This window comes from Gossypium hirsutum, chromosome A08, assembly GCF_007990345.1.
Source record: "Gossypium hirsutum isolate 1008001.06 chromosome A08, Gossypium_hirsutum_v2.1, whole genome shotgun sequence".
Lineage (NCBI taxonomy): Eukaryota > Viridiplantae > Streptophyta > Magnoliopsida > Malvales > Malvaceae > Gossypium > Gossypium hirsutum.
Window position 1 is genome coordinate 75,933,636 of NC_053431.1, and position 7,235 is coordinate 75,940,870.

The window sequence follows — 7,235 nt, forward strand, 5'->3', positions numbered from 1 at the left end:
CTACACGAATGTTGAGCAGCAAGTGGACAAGTTGAGCAGGATCGAGGATCGGCACAAACTGGCATGGTTAGCTACTTGGTAGCATGCAGCAACGTGGTGTGCACGAGCTGGAGTGAGGAGTAGGTGCGGCGCCAAGGAGCAACGACAAGGAGCGGTTGTTGGTGCGCCTTTGTGTGTGGACTGCTGGGTGCTCACGGAGGCAGTAAGTGTGCACAGGGTGAGCTGCTGGCCGAATGGCTGTTGGGCGATGTTGTGGCTAATAAGTTGGAGGCTTCCGACTAGGGAGTTGAGGGCTACGACACTAGGTGGTTTGGTGGGATCGAAGTTTGAATGAAGAAAGATGGAGAAGATTGGTGGTATTTATAGTGAGGGAAATAAAAGTTAAAGTAGAATTCTTAGAAAAATTTAATAATTAAAAATTCTAAGTTTTAATTCTACTCAAAGTAAATAATAATTAATAATTAATATAATGCATATTAAATTATTATTTGCTATTAATTTATTAAGATAAAAACTTATCAAATAAAATATGATTAAATTAAAACTAATCCTAACTCTATATAAAGTTGATAATAATTAATATATATTATAATGGATATAATTATATATTAATAATTATCATCTTTTTTTATTGAACTAAAAAAATTTATTCTAGATCCTTTTGAAAATCTTTACAAAAAGAGGCATCTAATTTTTAATATTTACAAAAGAGCAACCAACTTTTAAAAATAGTTCAATTAAGTCCCTAGACTTAATGAAAATTTGAAATGAGTTGCACTTTTGAAAATTGGATCAAAATTGACCCTTTTTATTTGAAAATTTGAAAATTTATTTTTCCATTTAGGGAATAATTTCTCGAAAAATTATGTCAAAATCAATTCCCAAGAAAGATTGGAGGGGTCACAAGCGGTCCCACTTAAGTTCCAATCTCCTAGACATAATTTATTTAAACATACTAATCCCGAAAATACATCCTAAATCATTTATTTAAAAAGAAAGCAAGAAAATTTAATCATTTGATAAAGTGCACGAGATTTGATCTCGTTCAACTTTATCTCTCCAGTAATGTTTCAAGCATTGAACATTAACTCGGAAAATACCTCCCTTACCTTGAAGCCCGACAACTCCGTACGGATAAACTCGGTGAATTGTAAATGGGTCAGACCAACATGATTTTAACTTTCCTAGAAAGAACTTTAATCTGGAATTAAATAACAAGACTTGTTGACCTGCTTCAAATTCTCGAACTAGAATATGCTTGTCATGCCATTTCTTAAGTCTTTCTTTGAGTAATTTGGCTTTCTCGTATGAGAACATTCAGAATTCTTCTAACTTGTTGAGCTGGATCATCCATCTCTCTTTAGTAAGCTTAAGATCCAAGTTGAGTTGTAGAGAGCCCAGTAAGCTTTGTGCTCTAACTCCAAAGGCAGATGACAGGCTTTCCCAACCTATAGGGTGACATCCCTAAAGGTGTCTTGTATGCTGTCCTGTAAGCCCATAAAGCATCATCCAGTCTTTTGGACCAATCTCATCGATTTGAGCAAACTACCTTCTCAAGTATGCCTTTGATCTTTTTGTTTCCCATTTATCTGCGGATGGTAAGCTGTGGCAACCATGTCTTCACTCTATGTTTGTCAAGTAACCATTTCAACCATTTGTTCACAAAATGGGACCCTTCATCACTAATGATGGCTCGTTGGGTTCTAAACCTTTTGAACACATGCTTCTGCAAAAACTTCATCACAACCTTAGCATCATTTGTCGGATATGCTTCAGCCTCAATCCACTTAGACACATAGTCTACAGCTACCAAGATGTACTTGTGACCAAAAGACAAAGGGAAAGGGCCGAGAAAGTCAATACCCCAAACATCAAACAATTCTACCTCAATGATGTTTGTTCGAGGCATCTCGTTTCTGTTGGTGACATTTCCAACCCTTTGAAATCGATCACAACTCTTTATGTAAGCATATGCATCTTTAAATAGTGTTGGCCAAAAGAATCCGACTTGCAATACTTTAGCCGTAGTGCATGTACCTCTAAAGTGTCCCCCACTCGGAGCTAAGTGACAGTGGTATAAAATCTTATGTACTTCATCTTCTGCCATGCATCTCCTGATCATTTCATTTGCACACTTTTTAAACAAGTATGGTTCTTCCCAGAAATAGTACTTCACATTGTGGAGAAACTTTTTCCTTTGATTATATGTCTTATCAATCAACATCAAACCACAAGCTAAATAGTTAGCAATATCAGCAAACCAAGGGGTATTATGGACATGATTTACCTTTAGTATGTGTCCGTCTGGAAATGTTTCCTGAATGGGTATACGTAGAAAATTCCCTTCCTGCGGCTCCAATCTGGACAAGTGGTCTGCTACTTGGTTTTCGACTCCCTTTCGATCTTGAATTTCTAAATTGACCTCTTGAAGTAGAAGTACCCATCGGATCAATCTCAACTTAGCGTCTTTCTTGGCAAGCAAATACTTAATCATCGAGTGGTCCGTATAAATAGTCACCTTGGTACCTACAAGATAAGATCGAAACTAGTCAAAAGAAAACTCAATAGCAAGTAACTCTTTCTCTGTTGCCGTATAATTCAGTTGAGCTCCTGTCACAGTTCGACTTGCATAGTAGATGGGATGAAAAACTTTGTTCCTTCGCTGGCCCATGACAGCTCCTATCGCAAAGTTACTTGCGTCACACATCAATTCAAATGGAAAATCTTAGTCTGGTGTGACGATTATGGGTACCAAAACTAGTCAACTCTTCAAATCTTTAAAAGGTCTTAAGCACTCCTCATCAAATTTAAACGTCGCATCCTTCTTCAATAATTTGCATCAGGGTTCAGTAACTTTGGAGAAGTCCTTGATGAATCTTCGATAGAAACTGGCCTGGCCCAAAAAGATCCTAACAACCTTTACAGATGTTGGAGGTGGGAGTTTCTCAATAACATCTACCTTCGCTTTATCTACCTTGATTCCATGTCTCATTATCCAATGCCCTAGAACAATACCTTCTCGTACCATGAAATGAGACTTTTCCCAATTGAGTATGAGGCTTGTTTCTTCGTATCGCCTTAGTACCTTGGCTAGATTGGCTAAGCAATCATCATATGTATCTCCAAATACTAAAAAGTCATCCATAAAGACTTCCAAGTATTTTTCAACCATGTCAGTAAAAATAGACATCATACATTTTTGAAATGTAGCAAGTGCATTACATAAACCAAATGGCATGTGCCTAAATGCAAATGTACTATCCAGCAGGTGAATGTTGTCTTGTGCTGGTCTTTTAGTGCTACTATAATCTGATTATACCCTGAGTATCCATTGAGAAAACATTAATAGTCTCGCCCTATGAGTCTATCTAGCATCTAGTCCAAACAAGGAAAAGGAAAGTGATCTTTCCTAGTCGCCTTGTTCAGCTTTCGGTAATTGATGCAAATTCTCCATCTCATAACCGTTCCAATCGGTATCAACTCATTATTTTCATTTTCATTGACAGTGATACCTCCTTTCTTTGGCACGCACTGAACCGGACTTACCCATGAACTATCTGAGATGGGGTAGATTATACCCACATCTAACCACTTGATGATTTCTTTCTTGACTACGTCCTTCATGATGGGGTTCAGTCTTCATTGTCTATCAATCTTCCCCTTTTCATCATCTTTTAGGATAATCTTGTGCATGCATACAGATGGACTAATTCCACAAATATCGGCTATGGTCCATCTGGTAGCCTTCTTGAATTGTTTCAATACCAAGATGAGTTTCTCTTCTTGCTCAGTAGTTAATTCTGCTGAAACAATCACAGGCAGTGTAGAAGAGTTACCTAAATAAACATATTTTAAATGTGAAGGAAATACCTTGAGTTGTAATTTAGGTGGCTCCTCGATTGACGCTTTTGATTGGGCATAATCCCTATTCTTTAAGTCTAAAGATTCAAAGCGAGATTGCGGATTAAATCCCCTTTGATTAGCTTCTAACAAAGCTAAGTATTCATCCTCCTCTTTATCATTTGGAGGATCTGATGTCAAAATTTGTTCCAATGGGTCCTGAACATAGTTGAGTTCCTTCTCCACAATTAAATCCTTTAAATCGGACACTACAGAACAATCATCAATTGTGTTAGAAAATCGCATAGACTTTAAAGCGTTAAATGTTACCTGATCATCCTAAACACATATAGTAAGCTCGCCCTTATGCACATCAATAAGGGTCATTCCGGTTGCTAAGAACGGTCTTTCTAGGATGATTGGCACCTCTTTGTCTGCTTCAAAGTCTAGAATCACAAAGTTAGCAGGAAAGATAAATTTGTCTACATGTACCTCCTTCTAGATGTGCTAAGGATTGATCTGCTAATTGAAGTGTAACCGTAGTAGGTTTAACTTCACCTATCCCCAACTTTCTAAATATTGACATGGACATCAAGTTGATACTCGCACCCAAGTCACATAGTGTTTTACCACAATATGTTGCTCTAATGTTGCAAGGTATGGTAAAACATCCAGGATCCTTCAATTTTGGGGATGTTTGTCTTGATGATATGCATTGCAGTCCTTTGTTAGGGCTATAGTCTCAAATTCTCCAAGCCTTTGTTTTTTAGACAGGATATCCTTCATGAATTTGACGTAGTTCAGTATTTGTTCAAGTGCTTCAACCAATGGGATGTTGATATGAAGTTGCTTGAGTACGTCTAGGAACTTTTTGAATTGAATTTTCTGCTTCTGCTTCTGAAGCCTTTGAGAGAAGGGTGATGAAGGTTTCTTTACTGGAACTGGTTGATTCATCTTCTGTGGTAATTCTACATCTAATAGAGTTGTTAGTTGATCAAAATTAGCTGGTTTTGAAGTTAACTTATCAGATTTTGTAAATTTTGGTTCTTGTGAAATTGGAATTTTAATACTCGGTTGAACGTCCTCTAAGTCTTGAGCATCAGCTGGCTCCTTTTGAACTTCAACAGTGTTGGGCTCTAATGTCTTTCTGCTCCTCAATGTCAATGTTTTACAATGCTCCTTCCCTGGATTCCTCAGATTCTCTGTATCACTAGGTAAAACACCTTGTGGTCGATTTCTAAGTTCAGTTGCAAGTTGGCCCATTTGGTTTTCCAGGTTTTTTAATGTAACTGTTTGGCTTTGAATTAAGGCATCATTCTTCGCCATGTATGCCTTCAACAAATTTTCTAAGCCATTGGATGGTTTAGCTTGGGTTGGTTTCTAAATTTGTTGGGCAAAACTAGGTGGCTAGGTCGACTAGGTTGCGTATATGTGTTACTAGGTCCAGCCCTTGGTTACTTCAGGAGAAATTTGGGTGGTTTCGGCATGATGGGTTATAAAAATTGGATTGCAGTCCTTGCTTTCCTCGATTTTGGTTCTGGTTACTAATGTAATATATGAATTCTGGGTTCGATGGACATTCTTCAAACAAGTGTCCTTCCCCACAATAAACACAGGCTATATTTTCAAAATGATTTGGTAGCTATGCTGCAAAACTATTAGAACCATTAGTAGTAAGATTTTCTAACATTGAGGATATTGATGATACCTGATATGCGAGTGAAGTAAGAGCGTCTACTTCATGTATTCCAACAACTTGTCTTCCTGACGCTACTCAATTGGTTGGCCATTGATAATTGTTGCTGGCAATCCTCTCAATGATTTCATAAGCCTCATTATAAGACTTAGAAAGGAGAGCACTATTAGCAGAAGCGTCCACTACCATCCTGGTGTGGGCATTGAGACCATTATAAAATGTCTCAAGTTGGATGCAATGTGGGATTCTGTGATGAAGGCACTTTTGTAATAATTTTTTGTACCTTTCCCATGCCTCATACAAGGACTCATCATCCATTTGTTGGAAGGTAGTGATCTCATTTCTCAACTTAACATTCTTGCTAGGCGGGAAATACTTGATAAGGAATCTTTCTGAAAACTCTTGCATGTAGAAATTGAATTTGGTGGCAATGACTTCAACCAAGCTCGAGCTTTATCCCTTAATGAATATGGAAACTACTTCAATAGTAATGCGTCTTTGGGTACTCTGGCTAACTTGAAAGAGTCACTCACCTCCATAAACAACCTTAAATGTAGGTAAGGATCTTCGGTAGGCATTCCACTGAATTGGTCCACTGTCTAAAGCATCTGGAACATGACTGGCTTCAGTTCGAACTATTGTGCTTCAATTTTAGGTCTCTTAATACTCGGATTAAGATCATTAAACACTAGCACTGCATACTATCTCAAAGCTCTCACTACAAGAAAATTGATTTTTAACGGTGTTTTTTTTAGAAGCATCGCAAAAACTATTAGCGGCGTTTTCCCAAGCGCCGAAAAAACGCTGCCAAAGGTAACACCACAAAATTTAGCGGCGTTTATCTGAAAAAAATGCCACAAAAGATCAAGACTTTTAGCAGCATTTGTGGGCAAAGCTCCGCTAAAAGTCATGGCTTTTTAGTGGCTTTTTTTTCACAAATGCTGCTAATTTTGGCAGATTTGAAATGTACATTTTTCACTAATATCCAACCCTTCTTGCATTAAATCCAACCAAAAATAGTAAATATAGCATGAAATCCAACCAAAAACAGCAAATGTAGCATAAAAAATAAAAAAAATTAAATCTAAATGATACTTCAAATTCAACGAAAGATCTATGATGTAAATTAATAAATTAAGTATAACTCAAAACATTGTTACAATAATATTAAATGTGACAATGTTAAAAACGTTCTTATAAGGAGAAAACTAATGTCTACTATGGCGGCTTTTGTGACTACTGAAACATCTGCATCATTTGCTGAAGCTGTAGCTGGAGCTCATCATACTTTCTGCTCTGCTCTACTGCCATCGCTGCTACCTCTGCCTCTCTCGCTACTGCCGCTACCTCCCTCGCTATTGTTGTTGCCTCCTTCTCTCCTCTCTGCTGCCTCCGCTCTAAGTTGTTGCTGGAGTTCTTCATATTTTCTTTGAACCTTGGCAATTTGCTCAACTGTGCTCACTTGCATCTGAGCTATCTGGTTTCTTAACCTCTGAACTTCAACTTGAGCTTGACTCCGGAAGGCATGTATTGCTGGGAGCCGGATCCAAAATATTGGATCGGGGTAACACCAGATCCTTGAAATCGAACCTGACCGTACCTTTCAGGACCTAAAACTTCAGTGATAATTCTGTTATCAATGTTCTCAAGATTAACAAAACTATCAGTCGAAGCAATCTCTTCGTACTCTGCCTTCTTC

General features: G+C 37.8%; 1 non-coding gene across 1 annotated transcript; it reads left to right on the forward strand.

The window, feature by feature from the left end:
* The first annotated feature begins 5,780 nt into the window (after positions 1–5,780).
* On the forward strand, positions 5,781–5,887 carry LOC121205633 (small nucleolar RNA R71). Its single transcript, XR_005900709.1, has one exon. It is a non-coding gene; the product is annotated as a small nucleolar RNA R71 (small nucleolar RNA).
* Positions 5,888–7,235: the final 1,348 nt, after the last annotated feature.